This window comes from Mytilus californianus, unplaced genomic scaffold, assembly GCF_021869535.1.
Source record: "Mytilus californianus isolate M0D057914Y unplaced genomic scaffold, xbMytCali1.0.p SCAF_10, whole genome shotgun sequence".
Lineage (NCBI taxonomy): Eukaryota > Metazoa > Mollusca > Bivalvia > Mytilida > Mytilidae > Mytilus > Mytilus californianus.
Genome location: NW_026262582.1, coordinates 11,585,973 through 11,612,074, shown reverse-complemented (window position 1 = coordinate 11,612,074; position 26,102 = coordinate 11,585,973). Strand labels below are relative to the sequence as shown.

At 33.5% G+C, this 26,102-nt stretch overlaps 3 long non-coding RNA genes across 3 annotated transcripts; all 3 read left to right on the top strand.

Annotated features, from left to right (window-relative positions):
• Positions 1 to 1,309: 1,309 nt before the first annotated feature.
• Positions 1,310 to 3,097, top strand: LOC127717614 (uncharacterized). Its single transcript, XR_007989268.1, has 3 exons — positions 1,310 to 1,463; positions 2,002 to 2,102; positions 3,046 to 3,097. It is a non-coding gene; the product is annotated as an uncharacterized LOC127717614 (long non-coding RNA).
• Positions 3,098 to 8,729: 5,632 nt separating this feature from the next.
• On the top strand, positions 8,730 to 11,352 carry LOC127717615 (uncharacterized). Its single transcript, XR_007989269.1, has 3 exons — positions 8,730 to 8,948; positions 10,135 to 10,276; positions 11,265 to 11,352. It is a non-coding gene; the product is annotated as an uncharacterized LOC127717615 (long non-coding RNA).
• Positions 11,353 to 19,943: 8,591 nt separating this feature from the next.
• LOC127717611 (uncharacterized) lies at positions 19,944 to 25,040 on the top strand. The gene is made up of 4 exons (XR_007989265.1): positions 19,944 to 20,038; positions 21,596 to 21,742; positions 23,903 to 23,982; positions 24,920 to 25,040. It is a non-coding gene; the product is annotated as an uncharacterized LOC127717611 (long non-coding RNA).
• Positions 25,041 to 26,102: the final 1,062 nt, after the last annotated feature.

Genomic DNA, 26,102 nt, shown 5'->3' with positions numbered 1-26,102 from the left:
TTATGAAATACTATTTTTTTTTCTACCCAAGGAATACATTACATTAGCTGTATTTGGCAAAACCTTTCTGAATTTTTGGTCCTCAATGCTCTTTAACTTCGTACTTTACTTGAGCTAGTTTTACATCGTTTTTGATTCGAGCGTCACCGATGAGTCTTTAATGTAGACGAAAAACTCGTTTGGCGTACAAAATTTTATTCCTGGTATCTATGATGAGTTTATTCGCAATTAGATTTGGACGTGTTAAAGGGGGCATAATTCCATTTGGTCGAGTTAATGCTAAAAATTATATGTTTTCAAATCAAAAAAGGGGGAGGGGAGTTGGCTACGTCTTCTACACCTGGATTCGCCACTGCATAGGGATATACTATATGCATTTACAGTCGTTGCTCTTTTCTTTTGATTAGCTTTAACAAAACTAGTTTGATTATAAAAATAAGACGATGTGATATGATTGCCAATAAGACAGGCTCTCCACCAGAGACCAAATGACATAGAAGTTAACAACTATAGGTCACTGTATATGCCTTCGACAATTAGCAAACCAATACCATATTGTTGGCTATAAAAAGCCCTAACGGCCTAATTCATAACAAAACAGAACTACAGGCTCCAGACTTAGGACAGACACATACATAATGTGGCGGGGTTAATCATGTTTGCGGGCGCCCAACCCTCCCCTAACCTGTGACAGTAGTGAAACAGCACAAATGTTACCTCTAAATTAGTATTCACGCGCACAAAGAAGACTCATCGATTAATAGTATACCGATATAGTTTTCAAAGGAAATTAACCCACAAATGTTTCATTACTTTCGTGTCAATATAGGTGTCAGACCACCAATTCAAAACCCCTATATAATCAACCAAATTTTTAAAATTTCCACAGATTTCTAAATGTTTTACCTTAAGTGTAACTTTATAGAAACCAGGTATATTCTGAAGTGTACATGTATCACCTTTCTATATGCTTATTTCAACCAATGTTTAAAGTCTTGCAGTGAAACGCTGTTTTCTGAAATCTTAAATAAGTATACTATGTAGCATATTAATCCTCTATTTTTAATGCAAAATCATAGACTAGTAAATTAGACTCAAAATGGTCTACATGTATTTCTCTTTCAACAAAAGTTTCATTTCTGCAAGTTTGTTTGTTAGTTTTAAGTAAACAATGACATCAAAATCACTACTTTTTGTCAGGGAAGAGCTACAATATGTTCTAAATTGAAGTGAGTGACTTGGTGGTCTGACACCTATAATAACAAATTACCTCAGATGAAAGCTGTACTTTTTATAATTTCAGATCATCATGGGCATTTCAAACCAGTGGACATGTTGTTTTGTGTTGCTTTATCATGTGTTTGTTGTCTATGGACAGATTCCGAGCTCTTACTACAACGACGAGAACAGTCCGTTGTTAAATAGGGGCAAATATCCGCCGGCAGGATTTGGTATTGAATTTGGTATGACATTTTCAGTAAACCTTAAGTAGCAAGGGAATAGGGCCCGAGGGGAGGGTGCAATTTCACTCCAAATTCTTTGGCAAAATTATTGAATATAAATCTAAAAGTGTTTTGCCATCTACACAAAATTCTTTAAAAAAACATTACAATATAAACACACACGGGGGCCATGGACATCCATTTATTTTCCCTTTATTCATAGTATACTTGCTCTTCTCCATACGGTCTACAATAACTGTTGTTTATTAATCGTGCCGTCCCTAGATAAGAATATAATGCTGTCCTTCTATTCTTACTTAGGGACGGCACGATATTATATTAAAGATGTTCATTTAAACATTTAATTATCTATTATCAGATTTATATTTGATATCATTCACAATGGATATATCAAAATGTGTAAGTTAGTTAATTGACTTATAAAATATGTAACTGTAAAAAATGTAATTGTAAAAAATGTTATTGTAAAATATCTAATTGTAAGATATATAATTGTAAAATATTTTATAATGGTTTCCAATATTTCCTTCTGTTTTAGTTGTTTTAGCGTCGTTGGGGTTTCTCGTTTTGTTTGGCATGCAAAACGATGACAAGGAAGAAGAAATAATACCATAACATGCAGAAGACAGTAACAATCAAGTTAGGTTTGGTTTTTTAAGACACTCAAATAAAGATCCACTCCACTAAATAGGCATCACGTCTAAGCTAATGTTAAAGTAGTAGGCGAATTTTTAAAAATTTACTTTAAAATCTTAACGAAATCCCAGGATTGCCATGATGCTCATTGTTTTCACTTTTAGTACATTACATCTTTTTTATTGATCCATTCGAAATAAGAAAAAGAATTATATATATATATATGTATTGTTAAAATTATTGACACTGAAGAAGGCTATTTGTTAAGCCGAAATATTTGTCAACACGATTTAATAACAACATCTTCGTATAATACCATCTTATATTAGTATCGTTGTGCAAATCTCTAGACTTATATGATTTTTTCCTTGTCTGCACAGTATCGTCTATTCTACACGATCCGGTACATAGTAAATTTGCTGGTTGGTCCTTTTTATAGACTTCTATATATATATATATATATATATAGAGTCTATAATATATATATATATATATGCCCTCCATGATTGAAAAAGAAAATAACATTGAATTTGATATATATTTGTATAATCTGGTCTCACTCTGAGGAGGTAGTACCATAAAGTTATTTGTCATTCAAGAAAGCATTTCTAGGAGGGTCTGGATGGGGGATCTTCAGTTCTGTATTCTTTAATATTTAGGTCATTTTTCTCTATTCTTTATCTTTTAGCATCCCATTATTCTCTATTTTTATTTGTTTGACCCGGTTTTTTTTTCTATTTCTTTATTTTTTGGCTATTTCTCTGTTCTGTTAACCCCATCCATACCTTCTTCTAGTATTGTACATATCACTAATGAATTTTACAATAATTCCAATTATGTCATTCTCTCATAAAGTATACATAAATTTGATTCTAGCTTCATAAGTCAGAATTATTAAAGAGGTAATTTTAGATGATGCGTAACATTTTTTACTTTATCATTTCAGTTGTGAATGGCTGTTAGGAATGACGATGTTGATTATAAAGTTTGGTGGATTGCGAATAAATCGATTTAAAAACAACAATATATTTGAATGTGCCCTACAAATCAATTGGAATATCTCCTCATAATTACCTTGTCGGGCCAGAAAAAAACTCAGTTGTTTCGGCTTATGAAAACTTGCCAAAATTTTTTTTTAACATTTCTGTATAGTACTGTTTAGTAATCAAAGAAAGAATCTTTGAAATGACATTTTTTCCTAGTCCCGATTGCGACATTTTGACTGATCGTGGCCATGGCTTAATATGACGGGTGATACATGCATAGCAGGCGACGCTTACGCTGTCGACGCTTACGCTGTCGACACAATCGGTCTCGCTCCTTTTGAAGTTTCTAAATGCGGTTCGTTCAATTTTTATTTCTTTACCTTGATTTGTGTCTTATTAATGGATGTATGAGATTTGAAATCAATAAGCTGTCTTTGCCTTTAATTGTCGATGAGCAATTAAAAAAAATCGTGAAAACAAACTGATCCCCCTTTGTCATCAGCAGTCTTAAGCCAAATGTATTGTATACCATGAAGATCTTTCTATCTTTGTCTTGAGCTTTACCGAAAGTTTCTGTGATGTTTTGTTTTTGTACCCTCTTGATTTGAGTTGTTTTCTGAGTTGTCCAAATAGTAGTTGAGATATGATTCTGAGGAGCAAATTCGCTTTAGTCTGATGGCTTGACTAAGGAGCAGTATTTCAGGTGACAACTCTTCGGAGAGAGAAATTGGTGTTTGTCAATTTTCAAAGTGTAGAGATCAGTTATGTTTTACAAATGTGGTGGTGTCGAGAAAAGCAATTTTTTCTCTTAAAAATTCAAGCAATTTGGTAAAGCTCAAGAATAAGATAGAGTGATTTTCATGGAAAACAAAGATAAGACGGCCTGCACAAATATACTTCTATTTTTTGTCTCCTTTTATCCCGATCTGACAAAAATTTCATCTATTATCCTCAAACACTGGCGTTTATTGAAAATGATTCTTCCTTAGAGAGATTTTTCCACCACCTCCTGTTATGGCTACCGCAGACCAAACAATCTCAAAGATAATATACTTGTTACATCTTAAGTAAACAAACAAGAGACCTCGATAATCGGGTGTTTAAAAACCATGCGGCAGAAGCAGTTGCTAGTGCTGCAAAGTCACCAACACTGAAAACTTTTCCATCAGAACAGTAAAAAAGCAGCGATTTAACATGTATGCAAAATCTAACTGTATAACGGAAAATAGTATTCTAAAAGTTATAGGGTAACCAGTTCAGATTATTAGATATGATGATTCTTATATGAGCATAATTAGGACAATAAAAAAAAGAAGGGATGTGAATCTTCGCGGTTAGCACCACAGCGATTGAATCATCGCGGTTAGCACCACATCGACTGAATCATCGCGGTTAGCACCACATCGACTGAATCTTCGCGGTTAGCACCACAGTGGCTGAATCTTCGCGGTTAGCACCACAGCAACTGAATCTTTGCGGTTAGCACCACAGCGACAAGACGGATCTGAAATAAGATGACTTTGTTAAGTTCTCAGTCACCTAAAAAGAGTCTGAGCGTCTAAGTTGAGTCAAAATAATTTTTATTATGTATTACTATAATTTGTTTTTTATAATGTATCTATATTTACTGGAAATGTATATATTTGATTGATTAGCTGCAACAGGCACTAAAAACGATGCTCTTTTAATCTCTCGCAAACCTCCTCGTATACTTGATGAAGAGAAACAAACATAAAACCAGTTGTTAGCATGACACGGGTTATGTTCTTCTCATATATGTTATGATGGTATGATACTAAACCCCTAACGGGAAGGATTGTGCCTGATATTCATATGATGAAGACATAATCTTTCAATCAGTTTAATTGAAGTCTGGAGCTGGCATGTCAGTTAACTGCTAGTAGTCTGTTGTTATTTATGTATTATTGTCATTTTGTTTATTTTCTTTGGTTACATCTTCTGACATCAGACTCGGACTTCTCTTGAACTGAATTTTAATGTGCGTATTGTTATGCGTTTACTTTTCTACATTGGCTAAGGGTATAGGGGGAGGGTTGAGATCTCATAAACATGTTTAACCCCGCCGCATTTTTGCGCCTGTCCCAAGTCATGAGCCTCTGGCCTTTGTTAGTCACGTGTATATTTTTTAATTTTAATTAAGTTATATGTTTTGGAGTTAAGTGTGATGTCCATTTTTAATGAACTAGTACACAATTTTATTTAGGGGCCAGCTGAGGACCACCTCTGGGTGCGGGATTTTCTCACTGCGTTGAAGACCCAGGAGCCTCTAGCCTTTGTTAGTCTTGTATTATTTTTAATTTTAGTTTCTTGTGTACAATTTGGAGTTTAGTATGGCGTTCATTATCACTGAACTAGTATATATATTTGTTTAGGAGCCAGCTGAAGGACGCCTCCGGTTGCGGGAATTTCTCGCTGCATTGAAGACCCATTGGTGACCTTCTACTGTTGTCTGTTCTATGGTCGGGTTGTTGTCTCTTTGACACATTCCCCATTTCCATTCTCAATTTTATAAAGGTAACACATTTTCAATGTTATTCACAGCAAATAACATATGCCTGCAGTTACTGTAATAGGCTATTCTAAAACCAGTTGTTGGCATGATACGGGTCATGTCCTTCTCGTATAATTTATGATGGCTTGATACTTAACCCATAACAAGAGGGATTGTGGTTGATTTTAATATGATAAATACATAATCATTCGATCAGTTTAATTGAAGTCTGAAGAAGGCATGTCAGTAACTGCTAGTAGTCCTTTGTTAATTTATGTTGATTATTGTCATTTTGCTTAGTTTCTCTGTTAGCTATTCTAACATCGGACTCGGACTTCTTTTACACTGCGTTTTGCTATGTGTTTGTTTTGTCAACATTGGCTAGAGGTATAGGGGAGGGTTGAGATCTTACAAAACATGTTTAACCTCCCCGCAATTTTGCCCCTGTCCAAAGTCAGGAAGCTCTAGCCTTTGTTAGTCTTGTGTGTGTGTGTTTTTTTTAATTTTGGTTCATTGGTATGTTTTGAGTTTAGTGTGGCGTCAATTTTGCTGAAATAGTAAACGCTATTGTTTAGGAACAAGCTGAAGCCCGCCTCCGGGTGCGGGATTTTCTTGCTGCGTTTAAGACCCATTGGTGGCCTTGAGCTGTTTTCTGCTCTTTGGTCGGCTGGTTGTCTCTTTGACACATTCCCCGTTTCCATTATCTATTCTATTTGCGAATAGGTAGGTCTCTTACTGCAACAGACGCCAAAGAGGAAAGTAAGTGGAGTTTAGATATGTTCATTTTGATGTTATTCCCTGGCTGAAGTTACACCCCATTTTCTGAAAGATGTCCGCTTCTCAATATTTAGGAATATTTAGTCTTAAAGTAGTGGTTTTCCGCCTCTCAAAAATTTGTATAGATATAATTTTAGAGGATCTGGATGGGGTGGGCTGTCCTTCATTTTTTTTTTTTAATTTTAGACCAGTTTCTCTTTTTTTGCCTATTTTTCTCTATTCTTTATATGTTCTGGCACATATTTTTCACTTTGTACTCATTAAATTTATTATCTATTCTGTAAACCCTATCCAGACCCTCATCTTAAATGAGAACCATAATAATGATTAACCAATCCTACAAAAAAGAAAAAAACAAATCGTATAGTGTTTTATGCTCACTTAAAGACATTCTGGACATATATTAATAAACAAATCGACAAAACCGTTTGTACGAAAAGCTAAGAGGTAAATTTACACGTTTTTTTTTAAATAAAATGAGCAACCTGTAAATAAAAATGTTTGTAGAATATCTTGAAAATTAACAATAAAACAAAATTTACCGTCGTAAGAATAATGTTTAATATTCTTGTTATAAAAATCTGCATTTGTAGCAGAACACCATTGTAAGTCAATTGCAATACCGACTTGCACTAGCCTCAGTCTCATTGGATAAAACGGAAACAGTCATGATCATTTAGTTCAAGCTGTCAATCATTATATTTATATCACAAACCATATAGCATACAAAGTATATATCACGTGTCTTACTCATAACTCATCCTTAGGATTCGGTTGTTTAAATATATTAACTCCAAAGAACCATGGTATATAGAGTACAGAGAAAACAACAATCTGATTTATGCTAAAACAATAAACCATAAACAAAATATACGGAATACATCAACCAACGACAACCATCCTCTTACAGCATCCTGACTTACAGGGCTGACACATAAAGAATGTATATGGGTTACACATGTTTGATACAATCAACTCTTCTCCATGCATTCGGCAAACCTCGACCGAACTAACAATATGTAGGATAGCGGAATCTGTCGAGGTTTGTCCATTGAACTTTTCCAGTAACCTAGCTGGATCAATAATGTAACAACACTATGTTGCCCTTAAAACTGTATCATATTTCAACTTCCAAAGCAAGATTGTAGGCTATCCGACATTTCCCCAAGTCATGTGGTATGATTGCCGATTTAATCAGTCTCTGTCCTTGCTTGGAAGTTGGATCATATCTATGTCAAAATATAGATAGAAGACAAAACATTGGAGAAAAAACTATTAATTGTGATGAGTCTGGATAGGATTAACAGAATAGAAAATAATTGGAAAAAAAATAAAATCAAATATAAAGAATAGAGAAAATAGGACCCCAAAAAAGAATAGAGAATAATGGGATGCTTAAATATAAGAAAATAAAGAATAATGACAAAATCATGAAGAATATAGAAAAATGGCTTAAGAACTGAAAGAGTTGACAAATGAAGACTCCTCGACCCAGGCCCTCAAATATGTTGCGAAATAAGCCGATTTCCTAATCTGAACGTTTGATCTACTGTGTAACGTGTATTTAAGATGGTCGATGGTTAAATATGTTTGTCCAGTTTAAGGTTTCCAGTTCTATTAAGGTGATATTTTGATGGAACGAGACTGACCACACAACATACTTGTACCTAATGAACTGGCTGTCTAAGACACGATTTTAGTTTTGTTACGTACACATATAAAGATTTATTATACTTGAATAGGAAGATAGTATTACATGTGACATGTGAGATGTTGGTCAATTTTATTAAGTCAAGGGACAGTTGAATAGAGATAAGAAGGTAAGAAGATGATTTTCTACTGTAATAAATCATAGTTTATAATCCAGTTCTTATTTCAACATAAAAAAAACATATTTGGGAAGTCAGCACAGGTATAACATCTTACATGTACATGCAATAGAAAAACAAAGGATATGGGGTATACATCCATGACACAAAATAAGTACATGCACAGCAAAAAAGACACATAAAGCAAAGGAAGTTCGAACAGCGCTTTTGTTGATGTTCTTCATCTCAAAGTCACAGTGAGGCTTTGGACACTTTTTCAGCAGTCCATTTTTTCTTTCTTATTTTATTCTTTTTTATGGCAACATATTTCTTAATGGGTATTTATTTTCTATAAAATAGTTTTTTTTTTGACAAAGTTAAAAAGTAATGGAGCAATAAACCAATATCTGTTTATAATAACGTTATATATTGAAGTGATTTAGTACAATGAGGTAGAAACCGGACTGCAGGAGTAAACAAACGCTCACGACCAATATCTGCTGCTGCAGATTGTACGATTGTGACCTGTCTTATAAATTGTGTCGACTATATTTTATTCAGGTACAAGTACATGTATCATCTATGACTATTGTTTTAGTTTGTTCGAAAGATCATACCATCATGGCCATTTTTATTCCAATGATTTCGATCTTGGGATTGTTGTGTAATGTGGTCCTAGGACAGATTCCCGAATATTACGATGGCAACAGTATTCTTGCCACTGGAGGCGCATTAACAACATCCAGCAACTCCTGGATTGAAATGAGTACGATTAATTCTACGATATTTTTGTATCTTTTTATAGTCCATTAAACTGTTGATGATTAACAATATATTTCACATAAGCAACGATAACATTGTTGGAACTAGTAACTCTTTTTCAGCATGAATAATTTTTAATTTAAAAATAAAATTACACCCTCCCCCACACACACATACAGACACACAAACCAAATGGTAGAGATACGCAAAACGACTCCATTATGGATCTTCTAAGAATATATCATTAAAAAGTGCCAATTGCAATGGAGTGAGAGTAGACTAAAGTGAGGGACAAAATTCTGAAAGTGACCAGCGACTTGAAAATCTTTTCCATTGTCAATTAGTCTAAAAGTTAATCAGTGTTTTTAATCATTCTTTTTTTAATTTTCGATTCAAAAACATTGGCCAAATGTTTTGGTTTTTTTACGGGGGGAGGGGGGGGGGAAATTAATTTACTATCAGATGTCCTACAGGAAACCAAGTTCAATATATTATCTGCCAAACGAATACGGATAATATAACTCGTTTGAGCTTATGTTTTGATACATGGGCGAAAATACAACTACAGTTTCTGAGCTGTTAATAAACTCTCACATGCGCATTATAAAATGTTCTCCATTCTAGTTTTCACTGGTTATCTTTCCTGTTTTGCATTCCTTCGACAATTGTCTTCGTTAATTGATGGATTGATTAATGTTCTGTGATCATTAACGTCTAGTGGCAAATGTTTCATGTATACTAAGGAGAAAACAAGTTGAGCAATACATCAATTGTGAAGGTTTTGCAAATGGGGTCGACCGGAAGTAATAGTGTAAGTTTTGAACGGCCGATAAAAATTGGGGTTTTCCAAATGGAATAATGTTAAAAACGTCTAAAAGTCATAGCTTGTGAAAGAAAGCATATAATTCTAATGTGATTAATTTAACACTGCATGTAGCAATAATCAAGAAATGTTTGTATAAACAATTACACTCGGCTACCTAGGACCGTGCTTTAGTTTAAACAGTATTCATTATTGAAATTTTAACAAAATAGAAATACAATTTAACAAAGTAGTCAAGGACCTTACTTTACAAAAGCCCTTTTGTAGATAAAATAATTGTAAAATGACAACACTAAACAATGGTGGTGTATATCATGTAATTATGCTCTAAACAAAGTTTAATGTGTGATATTTTCTTTTTAACAAGCTGTTTTTGCTGGAGCGGTTCTTTGTTTGTTGTTCTGTGACGTAAAGGACAGTAGCAGCGGAAGTAGTGGAGGTGGCGGAGTCGCAACGACCTAAACGTCAACTTCTGTCCGACATCAAAAAAGAAAGAGATCGTAGATGATGTAAGCGACCCATAGTCATTACAGACATTCTTAATTCCATTTACTGAGCTTTGATTCTAACAAAGGAAAACACAATAAATGATATTAAATATTGAATACAAAATCACAGAAAACATGGATTTCGGGATTATAATGCATACAGCTATTCATAGTTGATCTGCTACCTTTCCGGTCCCAGCTTTTGGTGGGGTTTGTTTTGCACAGTCTTTAGTTATCTATGTTGTGTTTTGAATATCCCTTGTTGTCTTTCGCCACTCTGATACAATATCATTGTGCTAGAAGTTAAATTATTGCAGGTATCGAAGTGGTTTGTTCATGGATTTGAGATCTATTTGTGTGGGTTCGAAAAAGCGGGACTTATTCGGTACACATTGTCTTCCTCTTGTTCGCTATATAAATACATGCATTTAAGTATACAGGAGAATATGATCCATAGTCATCCTTCTGTACATGACATAAGTAGAATGTATACTAATGTTATGTTTCCTAATTTTGCATTTTACTGACATATTTTGCGCCATCATTTCTATCATTTAAAACTGAACGAAACAATATGACAACAGAAAAAAATCACGTTTGTTGTCACGGTTACTTCTGTTTTGGAAGGAAAATGATATTCAATTGATAAATAACTCGCTTATAAATGTAATTTTCAGATTTTTACTCACTCTTCTTCTTTTTAAAAATGACATTAGTATTAATTCTACTCATGTCAAGTACAGATGGGGTATATAATTGCTGGTGAGATTACTATTCACTAAAGTCCAAATGACTTGGAGGTAAGCAACTATATTGCACCATACGTCCTTCAACAATGAGCAAAACCGCTACCGTACAGTAAGCTATAAAACGCCACGACATGACAAAATGGGAAATAATTAAAGCGAAAAGAACAACGTTGTACTGCACGTGCGCTCAATTTCAGATCTTTTTGTTTCAATTTATTACTTATATCTGGATATATATGTATATTTTTATTTATTTTCAGAGGCTATGTATTTCATACCAACATAACAGTTAGTACTTCATCAATGGTCAGCATTTTTGTATTGAATAAATTATTACACATCCCATCACTAATCTTAAGTTATATCAGATTCCTATTTGTTAACTCGCTGAATTTTGAATCTAAGCATTGCCACTGCATATACGCGGGTTATTCAAAAGTGTTCACCACATTTTGAGGTTATTTTGAATAGACAGAAAACATATTGCAGTCATTCCTTATAATTAAATTCTAAACTCCATTTTTATGGAGTAAATCGTGAAAAAAACGTTGATGACGTCACGGTCACATGACAATATTATGTCAGGCTATGAGCTGATAAACGAAAAACTTTCAGACAGTCAGAAGACGTGTTACATCCAAAATTTAATTATCAGTTCATCAAAACAAATTGAAGCATTCCTGTTGCTTGCCCAATTTAACATCTTTCATACCATTCGAAAAACATGATTAAAAACACCAATCTATGAAATTATTTAAACATCTACAGATTTTTATTTTGGTGAAGATAAGACCATCAAAATGGCCACAATATCTAACTTACTGGTTGACAATGTCTTATTCAAACATAATAAATATATATTTGGACAGAGATGTTGTATGAGTTTGTGTATGTTTTGAATCTAAGATCCAGCGAAAGGTAGTGAATTTGTGGAAAATGTAAGAGTAGCTAGTCGAACATTTTTTGGACGATTTATGCTAAAATGATATTTTTTCGATCAAATTTATGGGTCTTTCGCCCTCTATTCCCCCTGAATCAACCACTGAGTACATATTGACGATTCATTTCGTATTCATGAGAAGGACTTACTTCTACAATTAAGGACGAACAAAAATTGGACTCTAATGAATATCTAAAAGATTACCAGTAAAATAGAGAATGGAAATGGGGAATGTGTCAAAGAGACAACAACCCGACGAGAAAATCCCGCACCCGGAGGCGTGCTTCAGCTGGCCCCTAAACAAAAATATGTACTAGTTCAGTGATAATGTACTCATTTGTAAGGGGCAAGTTGTACTTTCCAATATATTCAAGTGAACCCACTTAATTTAACATATCCAAATATATGAGGAGGTGCTACAGTCACGATTTAAATATTGGTTCTGCCTAAAAGAATCATCATAACTTGTATTGCCCAAATATAAGTTTAGTTTTAACATATTTTATTTGCTAAATCTAAGTAAAATAGATGAGACATAAGTAAACCATGAAGTCTTCTTAACAATATGATGAGTAGATATACATTCTAAATATTATGATCATGCATGTAAAACGAACAAATATAGTGGATATTATACGGATTTTATAAAAAAAAAAAGTAAAATCACAAAAATACTGAACTCCGAGGAAAATTCAAAAAGGATAGTCCCCAATCAAATGGCAAAATCAAAAGTTCAAACACATCAAACGAATGGATAACAACTGTCATATTCCTAACTTGGTACAGGCATTTTCTTAAGTAGAAAATGGTGGATTGAACCTGGTTTTAAAGCTAGCTAAACCTCTCTCTTGTATGACAGTCGCATCAAATTCCATTATATTGACAACGATGTGTGAACAATACAAACAAAAACAATAGGTAAAAATGTCACACATAGGTAAAAAGAGAATCACGGATTGAGAAATTTAATTCTGTGATGATGACTAAGGTTTTGATGACGATGATCGTTCGTGCCAGTATCAATGACACTTTATGAAGTAGTGTATTTTCGGCAAACGAAAAGAAATGATGAACATCCTCAACATAAGATCCACACTGACAGGAAGGATCCAGTATAATGTTAGCTTTGAAAAGGTCATTGTTAGAATGACTGCTAGACAATACGATTAAGGTATGAATGACTGCTAGGCAATACGATTAAGGTTAGAATGACTGCTACACAATACGATTAAGGTTAAAATGACTGCTACACAATACGATTAACGTTAGAATGACTGCTAGACAATACGAGTAAGGTTAGAATGACTGCTAGACAATACGATTAAGGTTAGAATGACTGCTAGACAATACGATTAAGGTTAGTATGACTGCTAGACAATACAATTAAGGTTAAAATGACTGCTAGACAATACAATTAAGGTTAAAATTACTGCTAGACAATACGATTAAGGTTAAAATGACTATTCTAATATGACGTCCCTATTACGCTTTGTAAACAAAGCTGTGTTCTAATTAGCACAAAAAATATGTTTGACACATGCGCATAAACTTACTATTTGCATTCTCGTTGTTTTCATTTTTATCTTCATAAAATTCATATATTTTAACTGCTTACATAAAATTTATCAGTTATTGATGCAAAACATCATATAATTTCCCTCTATTAGTGTTTAAAAGCTTATTTAATATGAAAATGGCTGAAAATGGCTGCAACCGGCAGCGTTTGTTACGGCTGTTCCGTCCATTTAGCAAACCTCCCATGTAAATGCACATGTCCGCGCGCCGATGACTCATCGTCTGCTGTCAAAATGTATAGATACACAGTATCGCCGTTGAAAATTGGACTTAAAGTAGATTATAAAGGGGCATCTTATAAGATAACAGACCACTTTATGGAACACAATGCTGTCAGGCAGTACATAATACAATCTATGGCTGATGGAGGAACAAAAAGGGTTTTCAGACACGAGATATGTGATGCCAGAGTTAGTTTCTCATTCTCAAAATTGACAGAGGACACCATATTCAATTTTGAAAATAATGAACAGTCACAGTCAGATGAGGACTATCTCAGATTGATGAAGACTTAACTGCTAAATGTATAAACCAAGAACCACCTGCCAAAAAGTCAAGATTTAAGGAGCTGCCTAGCAAAGAAGAAATTGAAAAGTTAGCGCTGGCAAGAACTGAGCCAAGAACCAACCAGCAGACAGTATGGGGTGTCAAACTTCTAAGAGGTAAAAACCATAAAATGCAAAAATATTACATTGGAAAGAAAATATAATCATAAATTGATGGTAAATTGGTTTCAATAAAACATTTTAATGATAAATATAGAAAATCGTGAGGTAATGCCGTACTAATGGTATTCGGCAATGAGTCAGCAACCTAGCAATATTTTTTTTTACCGTTTTCAAACATAAAATTTACTCTTCAGTGTTATGGAATATAACTTAAATAACAAGAAATTAAAAAAATCAAATGATGCAAATTACAAATGTTGTATTCTTAAATGAGATGTACTTTCCATTGTCAAGATGTAGAATTAAAATAAAAATATTCCTTGATATTTGATTTTTTTTATTGTACTTGACGTAGTGTTATTTATCATATATGCAAGCATACTTGAAAACATATATTAAATAAATTATCATAACAGTTATGAGCATGCTGAAGTAGTAAACAAAACACCCCAGTGGGGAATCGAACCCCATCCTCCTATAGATAGGTGTACTTCCAAAATACTACCAGGGTTTACTGTTTCGTTAAGTATTACAGCAGCAAAAGCATAACTTATTTTCACTACAAAATTTTGAATGACATGAACATGTTGGTACATGAAAAGAAGACAAGCTGAATATCATGTTTTTAGTCTAAATAAAAAGATTGATAGAATACTGTATACGTAGTTCGCTCTAGTCTACATGTACAAAATATGCACGAACACCAACATGCTTTTGGCATAAAACGCTAAATTAAAACATGCATAAAGCAATATACAGTCCTCTATTATTTATTTATATGAATCAAGTCTTTGAAATAAATTATATGCATATAAAATTCATCACAATTAAATAAAATATTTATAAGAATTACTTGAATACGTAAAAAAATGGTACAAATAATTTCAGGTTGGCTAACTGAAAATAAGTACAGCAGCAGTTTTGAGGAACTGGATGAAACTATCCTAAATGACAGATTGTGCTACTTTTATGCAAGTTTGCAGACCAAACAAGGCACTGATTATTCAAAGTCAGCACTCGTCGGAATTCGATCTGCTATTTCTAGGCATATAACTGGTCCTCCTTATAATCGGGAAATTAACATAATTACTGACAAATCATTTATGCCATCAAATCATGTAATCACGGGTATGATGAAAAAATTGAAAAGGGAAGGGAAAGATATAACTGTACATAAAAAGGCTGTAGCTGAAGGTGATATCCAAAAGCTGTATTCCAGTGGAATCTTCAGTACTGATCACCCAGTAACTCTCCAAAATAAAGTTTTCTGGGACATTATGCTGAATTTTGGAAGGAGGGGCTTACTGATTTGAAGAAAACAACTTATGCAAAATGTAAAGATGACAAAGGACAAGAGTACTACAAAATGACTTACAATGAGTGTGACAAAACACATCATGGTGTAGACTCAAAAGAAAATTCAAGGGACGTAAGAATGTACGCTAAACCTGGGGACATTCACTGTCCAGTGTTTAGCTTGGACTTTTATCTAGGAAAGCTTAGTCCAAGGTATACAGCATTTTTTCAGCAAGCACTCCAGTATCCTAAACCAACTATATGGTATGCTGCACAACCAATTGGCAAAAACAAATTGGCAAGTATGATGTCAAGAATATCTGAAGACGCTGGTCTATCTATCAGATACACAAACCACTGCTTGAGAGCCACTGTGGCAACAGGATTGAAAAGAGCGGGAGTCGATGACCGGGCTATTATGTCTGTAACGGGACACCGGAATGTTAAATCTTTGGACAGCTACATTGAAGGTCCAACTGACAAGCAACGTAGAGAGCTTTCCAATACACTTCAGCGAGTTGCAACCGCCAATTCAGATTCTGCTTTGAATGAAAACAAAACAGAGTCAAATGCTAGTGCCACATCTGCACAGAATAATTTATGCCAGATCGCTGTTTCATCCTCTTTAGCGAGAAATCCACTGTCCGATTTAAACATTTTCACCAACGCTACAATCACTGGGGGAACAATCACTATTAACATGGTAAATAAGGAATAAATGTGTCTTACCTTCATGTGCAACTGTCACCCGCCATTTCCACCATCAGTGTAAAATATCGACAAATATAATGCCTACCCATGTTAAAATGAGCATAGAGCATGACATGAAGGAATTATTACTTAACTAGACAATACGATTAAGGTAAGAATGACTGCTAGACAATACGATTAAGGTAAGAATGAATGCTAGACAATACAATTAAGGTTAGAACGACTGCTAGACAATCAATTAAACCGAGAAGTCAGAATACTCGAAGAATGTTAGATGGAAGTAGAAAAAGTTGATGACATCATTTTGACTTAAACAATAAGCATAACCACATAAATGTTCTAAATAGCCAACATCCGAAGCAAGATTGGAGGATCACCGAAAATTCCCGAAGTTCTGCGATTAACGTTGTCGAGCTTCTGTCCTTGTCTGGGAGTTGTTAAATGGCACGAGAAATAACACCCAAAAAAAACCTACAATCAGTAAGTTGTCTAATCAAAATTGTATAAAAACAGCATCAAACATCGATTTGGATCAAATCATGTTAAGGTATAGTCTTATATTAAGTATCCAATCTTGTACAGTTTTGTTCTATTGATTTTGACTTTTTTTAAGAGCCTGCATTGACATTACAGAATAGAAAATAATGGTCACTTAAATCAAAGAATAGAAACTGATAGGTGGATAAAATATAAGGAATAAAAATAGAATAGAGAGAAATTAGTAAACAGAATAATGGGGATATTAACTGGAGAATAATGGACAAAACTATAACGTTTATGACGTCTTTACACTAAATCCATTGGATGTTGGATGTGTACGGATTGATAATTTAGTCGTAGATGCATGATTTTTTTTATTAGTTGTTAGTGGCTTTGAACTAGCTGTCAGTAACTGCGAGTACTCTCAGATTTGTACTTAGTGTCTTTTTGTTGTTTGGATGTACAAGTACCCGGCCACGTCCACTTGTATTTGTAGTATTTGTATTTTTATCCATCTTAAGAGTTAAGCCTCTTTCAACTGATTTTTATAGTTCGTTCTTATGTTGTACTGTTACACCACTGTCCCAGGTCAGGGAGAGGGTTGGGATTTCGCTAACATGTTTAACCCCGCCACATTCTTTATGTATGTGCCTGTCCCAAGTCAGGAGCCTGTAATTCAGTGGTTGTCGTTTGTTTATGTGTTACATATTTGTTTTTCGTTCATATTTTGTACATAAGTTAGGCCGTTAGTTTTCTCGTTTGAATTGTTTTACATTGTCATTTCGGGGCCTTTTATAGCTGACTGTGCGGTATGGGCTTTGCTCATTGTTGAAGGCCGTACGGTGACCTATAGTTGTTAATTTATGTGTTTTTGGTCTCTTGTGGATAGTTGTATCATTGGCAATCATACCACATCTTCTTTTTTATATAAAGAAAAAGAAAATTACCTTAACATTAAAGATTAAATACACGAAGACTCCCTCGCCCATACCCTTATGTATTAGACATAATTTCTACATTACGGATGTTCGATGCACACGTAATATTTTGTCATTTTACATAAAACGCAGGTATGACATTTTAAAAAGTTAAATGCATAAACATAATATGATCAGTTAACAAATGTTGTGTAATTAGTGATATAGCCTTAGGCTTATTGTCAGTGTATGCACATAACTCTCAGTATCTCTCTTAATAATCTGTGAAAAAGAAAGGTTCAACCTTTCTGTATTCTTATTATTGTTTAGGTTATTTTTCTCTATATTTTTGCTTATTATTTTCTAACCGTTATATTTTAGCATCCATTTATTCTTTATTCATATTTTTTGGGTCCATTTTTCTATATTTCTTTTTTTGTTTTGCCAATTTTCTCTTTTATCATTCTGTAAACCCCACCCAGGCCGTCATTAAATATAAGTTTAAGATTCTAATTTCGCAATTAGCTTTGGACTTTTAAAAAATATTATAAACGCGACGACTTACATCAATGACTCTATAGTAAGCTTTTCTCTTTTGATTTGTTTTGTCAGAGACATATATACATATGTATATATGTCTCTGGTTTTGTCAAAAAGCAGTTTGATTAGATTGTAAGAAATAGAGAGAGCATATGTTTCTTCGGTTTATTCCTTGAATGCCAACATCCTTTGATCTACCGACAGTTTACCTGTAAAATTATGTTGGCGTTCGAGGAATAGGTGTAAGTAGTTATCACAACTAAAGTGCATGCTTATCAAAACAATCATACTAATTAAACAGATAGGTAAATTACAGGTAGCTAAATCTAGTTCATGTTTGTCAAGTTGTTGAAAATCATTTTTTGCTGTTACTGCACAAATATGGATTTTCTTAAAATGAAACTTTGAAAAGTGTTGCATCACAAAGTTAACATGTGCATATTTTCAGTACAGTTTGCACAAATTCTACATTAGACTCTTTGGACTTTGATGTTGCTTTTCAATATTTCTATAGTTGTGTGTGCTGTAATATCCTCCCATATTACTTGATGGAATTTCTTGAAACTTTGTATCTCGTGTAAGATTATTATGTGTTATTAGGGCCCCGTCTAGTGGCTGTTCGCCCTATTGTAATCAGTCTGTCCGTCTGTCCGTAACAAATTGTATCCGCTCTATATATAGAGAATGATTTCAAAGTTTATACTTGACATGTATATCAACCAGCACTAGAGGGTGCGTCATTATGTATGTACAACTTCCCAGGTCAAAGGTCAAGGTCAAAAACATTGATTTCAGATGACAACCCCATGTCCTATTGTAAAGATTGTGTCCGCTCTATATCTTGAGAACGGTTATGATTCAAAGTTTATACTTGTATATTAACCAACACTAGAGGGTGTGTCATAATGTATGTACAACTTTCTAGGTCAAAGGTCTGTCCGTCTTTTCTGAATAAAATAACTCTCAGCACATATCAAGACTATGTTATAACTTGAAAAAGTGCTTCATATCAGCTTATCCATACACATTTCTTAGTTGGTAATAATTGTATTTAACTAAAATTTCTTATATGTCTTATGTTTATAAAAATTTCAATTCTCAAAATATCTTTTTTTTAAATAAAAAGTAATTAAAATGTTTTAATTTTCTTTATTTCTTTAAAATTCATAATAATTTTAACCCCAAAATCTACTATTTTTTCTTATCAAAAAGTTATAAAATGTTTCAATTTTATCAAGTTCACTAATTATTTTTAACAGTTTAATACTTATAAAAACATTTAAATAGTTATAAAAACACCTATTGTTATTATATAAACATCTATTGAAATATTTTTGTTGGCGTTCAAGGAATAGGTAACATATAAAATGTTGGCATTCGAGGAAGACACCGTTTCTTCATTAGATTTTGTTAATCAAATTTGACAGTACCCCCTAACAACTATAAATGAATAACAAAAAACGATATTTTAAAAAATGAAAAAAATATATTATAAAATGGAGGATGAATTATCAAATAAATTTAAGATCGATATTCATTTTCATGTAATCATGTAATTAATGGTAAAATTACACATTTTTTTCAAACGTCACATTTTTTTTGACATCATTATTGTCCACAACCATTTGAAGCATTTATTGTGCAGGTATGTATAAAAGAAAGCTTGTTTCGATACCTTAATCCTATATGTGTTCAATTCCCCGAATATTACGAAGTGTTATTCCAATATGTTTTTAGACATACGTCGAATTGAGTAAGAAGATATACACATTTCCTCGTGTCAAAATTTCACTTCGGAAGACTTCAGCCTGTCAAAAAGGTGTTAAATCGTTATTTCACATTACATTTCGCTTCTTCGTTTACTTTTTGGGTAGAAGTCAGACCTTGAGGTTTACATTTTGAAAACGGTAAGGGAAATTTTAAAGTTCTAGAAACATTCTTCAATAATTATTAATCAAATAATTGAAACATGATTTATCAGACAATATTACCCGTAATGTAGAATGACCGCTTTGGTCTCTGGTGTAGAGTCGTCTCATTGGCAATTGTACCACTTCTTATTTTTCAATATCATAAAAAGAACAAATACGGTTCAGCAAAGAAACGACAGTTCATCGAAGCAATAGAAATGTATAAACAATCATTATCAACTTCAGTCAAAGAAGCAAGACAATGATGTCTGGTTACATCTAGCATGTTGATATTTCATATAAACAATAGACGGGCGATCCAGTTATTCGATTTTTTTTAATTACGTCAACATTTCATGGTGTTCCGAGAGTTGGACCCCCTTCAAAATAGCTGGATCCGCGCCTTGTTATTCAATTGTAGTTTTATGAATAAGGATAATTATTTCAATTTTTGGCGTCCAAGTTTACAAATTTATTTGAATCTGTCTCACTTAAACAATGTTTTCTTTCACTAGATATAAGAAGATGTGGTATGAGTGCCAATGAGACAACTCTCCATCCAAGTCAAAATTTATAAAAGTAAACCATTATAGGTCACAGTACGGTCTTCAACACGGAGATTGCCTTTTAGTTTGTAACTATACTAATGTAAGCTGTGCATATCTTATAAAATTATTGCAACATGCCTGCTTACATGCACGCATAAATGACGTTTAAAAACACAAGACGATCCCTGCTTTGATATAATCATAGAGCCTGTAAAAATAAACCCCTGAATATATACATACAGAGGAAACAAGTAGATTACACAAGAAAAAAAAAATAGTATATAGTCATGAATAAATAAATAAATAAAGATGTCAACCAATGTTTTAATTATCAATACTATATATGTTCTTTCTTTGTCTGCCTATCCATTGTCAGCGGGGAGAAAAAAATCGGCTGTGATGTCGTCAGCGAAACGGACGCCCCACCGACCAACGGCAAAGAAAGTAGTTTCTAAAGTTTGAAGCTTGTAATTTAGTGGTTGTCGTTAGTTTTTTTCTGTCATATTTGGGATTTGTTTATTGGTTTTAGTATAAATCTAGCCGTTCGTTTTCTCCTTTGAATTGTCTTTCATTGTGTTACAAGGACATTTTATAGTTTACTATACGGTACTGGTTTTGCTCATTGTTGAAGGCCGTACATTTACCTATAGTTGTTTAATCCTGATACTTAGGTATTTGGTGGATAGTTGTCTCATTTACAATCATACCATCTCATTATTTTATAGAATGTTTATTGAAAAAATAACACCCATCCATAACAAGCAATAACAAATAAAATACGTACATACAAGAATACGTAAAATAAACAACCTACTTGATATACAAATGTAAGATTAAATTTACTACATTTACATAGGTATCATGGACCTGTAGTACATGTCGCCCTCAGTTCAAAAGACTGTTTTGATAAAGATTCCAATTTCATATATATTAAGCTCGACATTTACCCGGGTCTGACCCATGTTGTTAATGCATATTCAATCAACAGAGACTATTTTTTTTGCAGGAACTTCGGCATACATCATGAAGTCAACAATCATACTAAGCTACTTAGTTCTTCTTTCGTTTACTGTAATGACAGTATCGAGCCAAATAGTTATTCCCCAAGGTGACCCTTCTGTTTGGCCAGAAGAAGAAGTAACAGCAATATGGAGTAGGCCTTTAATTATTCGACTTCCAGTTTCTTAAATGTTAAGCATGTTAATTGTTTTATCTGGTTGGATACGATAATTTGTGGGCATTCAGAAACCACGATTAAATCAATCTGATTCAAACAAAAAATTCTCTGAAACGGACATTATCAAGATGCTTGTCGTGATTTCTTGATTGACGACATATTTGTTACGCTTGGAGGGCGTGTTTTTCAACAAACAATCGGTATTCCGATGGGAACAACTGTGATCCTCTTCTTGCTGACTTGTTCCTTTATTCATATGAGGCTGACTTCATACAGGAACTTCTTAGGAAGAAAGAAAAGAAGTTAGCAGTATCCTTTAAATTCACTTTCCTCCATATAGATGATGTTCTCTCACTAAATAATTCAAATTTGGTGACTATGTTGAACGCATATATCCCACCGAACTTGAGATAAAGGATACAACAGATACAGTAATTCTGCCTTATATGTTGACTTACATCTAGAAGTTGACAATGAGGGTCGGTTGAAAACAAAACTTTAAGACAAAAGAGATGATTTTAGCTTCCCAATTGTGAACTTTCCATTTCTATGTAGCAACATTCCAGCAGCGCCTGCATACGGAGTACATATCTTCCAGTCGAAACGATATTTTAAGGCTTGGTTTTTCTATTTTGATTTCCTTGATAGAGGGTTGCTGCTCACGTCTGCTTGGAAATCAATGACAAAAATATTCCGTAAACGGCAATAATTACATCACATGTATGCTTCACTAGAATCCGTATTTTTTTTTTGGCTGACAATAATCGCGAAGCACTCCAAGATCATATTTTATTTCCGTATAAAATATAACAGCTATATGACTGCACATGCTCTCCGTGACAATATCAAAATAGTGCATTGAAAAAACAAACGAAAATCTTGATATATAAAAAAGAAGATTTGGTATGATTGCCAATGAGACAACTCTCCACAAGAGACCAAATGACGCAGAAATTAACAGCTATAAATCACCGTACGGCCTTCAACAATGAGCAAAACCCATACCGCATAGTCAGCTATAAAAGGCCTCGAAATCACAAATGTAAAACAATTCAAACGAGAAAACTAATGGCCTGATTAATGTACAAAAAATCAACGAAAAAGATATAACCATTAAGCTAATTTCATGGCTGCAGCATAAACATGTAATTATAAGATTGAATTGACTTGAATGCTTCTTTTTCTAATGTTATAGGGTTGTAAAAGCGTTGATCGTGCGCAAATTTTTAATATACAAAATGTGCTTTGGTCAACGCTTTTACACCCAAATAAAATTTAAAAAAAGAAGCATTCAATTCTTTAAGGGGTATTAGCTGTCAAATTCATGTTTACCGATTTGACTCAAATTTTCATATTTGATTTATAGCATACTTAAACGTATATCCATAATACAAAAAGTCTAAAATAAACAATTAACAATGCATGAAGTCGATATTATGTATCAACATTTTCGAACATGTATTTTTTCTAGACATCATCTAATTAACCTTCGAGATTACTTCCGAAGACTGCCGACGGTCATATAACCTGATATAAATATAAATATAAATAAAAATAGATAGCGAACACGTGCAATTGGATTTTTCTAGGTCTGTTTGATTTCATATTGCAGATCAAAAAGTATATTTATCATCATTTTTACCTGTATAAGAATGATTTGTTCGTGGACCGAATCAGTCAACCAAATGGTTCATCATTGTTTCACTTTCAGTGTTGACATTCTTTTCCTTTTAATAGCAGAATACAAGCGTAACCCATCTACAGCCAAGCGAATAATTTGAAGACAGATAAATACGGAGTTAATTAGGTGGAATTATTCACTTGCAAGTGAATAATTCAACAGCGAAGTTTCTTAGCTTATTTTGACAAAATTGAACCAAATTATCTGCTAAAAGCGAATTATTATTTCACTATTTCACTTTCATTTATGATTGAACAAAAAAAAATTATATCATGTAACTAATGCCCCTTTAGATAAAAATCCTGATGGTCACCGAAAAACTAACCATGTTTTGACTTCAATATTACCATTAGAAGCCATTAATTCAGTAGCTTTCTTTATATAAACTCTCTTGTAAGGAAATTCTTATGGAATGTTTTGCGTATTTACCTTTATTATTTTTATTATCTTTCCAGCTGCAATGCTCCTGTTTTTCTTTTGTTCGTCAACAGATATGGTAAATGGCCTCTTCAATGGCAATAGCCCATCACCTAATGTAAGTTTATCCATACAAATCTGAAAGAAGTGCAAAAACAAAGTGCAAGATAAAGTTTTCTTTGAGTTAATACAATAAGATTATTGTTATCGGATTTTTTTTATGAAACTCTTAACCGTAGCCATGGTGACCCTTCGAGGAAAATGAGAAACCATTGACAATTAGAACAAACCTATCTTCATACTCTTTTGTACTAACTTGGCAATGCGTAGAATAAATTTCCAGAAGAATATGCACCATTTTGAATAAAAATGTATTAACAATTAAACTGCTCATTCATTTTTTTTCTCAGAAAAAAGCAATTTCCTTCCAGTTTTACTGAATTCACAAGCTTTTAATATACCACACATGGGTTTATTGTGCGTTAATGGTTTCATTTTTTTCATGTTTTATTTATTGTTCCTCTCGTATTCAAGTTAAGGGATATACATGTATTTCCCTAAGTAAAACACAAGCTTATAAGTTCTTCATCTTTCATCTGATACCTTAATTACTAAAATATATGCTACATAGTTTAAGATTTACACCTGTGCGTAGGAATTATTTGTTTTAAATGTGTACTACTTTCCAGTATGTTCTTTTTTGACCGGGCCCGATTAGGTGGTATTGCATCTTACAAAGTCAATCCAAATTATTTTTGCAAAGAATACCGCTCAAGCCGGTTCTAGGGGACGTCTTAAACTTGCAGTGAGGTAAGAGTTATTTTGCTCCGTGTTGAAGGCCTCACTGTGACTTTGAGATGAAGAACAGCATTAAAATCGCTTTTTGTGTGTTTTTTTGCTGTTTACGACCCAAAATATTCAAATTAAGATAAACTGGATTTTTTTCTATCTGAAAGAAAGAGAGAGAGAGCGAGAGAGAGTGCGAGAGAGACGTTGCAAAAATATTAAAAACCGTAGTTTCTTTAAATTTTTTTATATTGAGTTTTATATTTCAGTAACAAGTCACTACTAGGAAGAGGAGCGTATATTTGTTGTTGAGGTTTTGAAAAGAACTAGAAGAGCGAGATACAACTCTGCGTGTTACAAATTAGTTAAAATAAAATATTTTGTAACTTTTGCATGTTCAATAAGTACCCATTTTCAAGATTTTACAACACGGATACTGCGATCCTTTCAGCGATGACTACAGTTTACCCCCAACCCCCTTCCCCTCTCCTAAATGTGACCATTTTTGCCATCTTTTCTGTCACAAAATTATCATTTCAGCTTCAGCTTGGTCAATTGCTTATGTGAACATAACATTATGATGTTTTCTCCTGAATGATTTTTCTCGGTCAAGTGCCTAGCTAAACATTACATTATGCATTTGGGAATTATAACATAACCATAGTACACTTGAAGTCTGTTCATTCAGTTGCTCATGAATCCGCTTTATCAATTTCAATTAGAAACATGTTATCTGCTCTGCACATTTAGCAGACAGTGCGTGTTCCACTGGAAATGTTAAGAAGAGTAGCGCGAAAGACTTCGTACAAACTTTCTCAAAGACTTCCTTTCAAACCAGCCCCTGTAAAAATAAAACAAACAAAACAAAACAAAACACAAAAATTGAATACCGAGGGAATCGAATAACCGTTTGAAAAAAATCATAAAAAGAAGATCACACAATACCATTCTATGGAGGAAATAAACAAAAAGACCTAAAGTCAATAGATTAAATAACCCTAAATCTGCTAAAATTCAGGAAAGAAAATAACTTTCAGGAGATATTGGCAATGCTTTTGATACGTAAATAGCCATAATAACTTATATTGCTATACACGTACAAATTTGGCATACTGTTTAAATGATAATCTTTTGAGATGTGTTCCTTATGTCCTGTTTTTTCAGTGAATCTGGTAACTGTTTGTTTTACACGTAAGACAAATGTTGCCATGTCCTCAGTTTTTTAGCAATTATATTGTCCCTTGAAACTGCGTCTCTTTCTTAGATTATAGACTGGGATTCTGACTCACTGCTCGACAGTCGAAGTATTAGATTGGGTCAGGATGCCAGGCTATCTTAGATTATAGCGTAACACGAATGCACAAACATAGAGGACTTTTACTGAAACAACATATTATTGAATTAGAAGCGATACATTGTTAGTCATGATCACTCGAAAAAAAGGGTAACTGA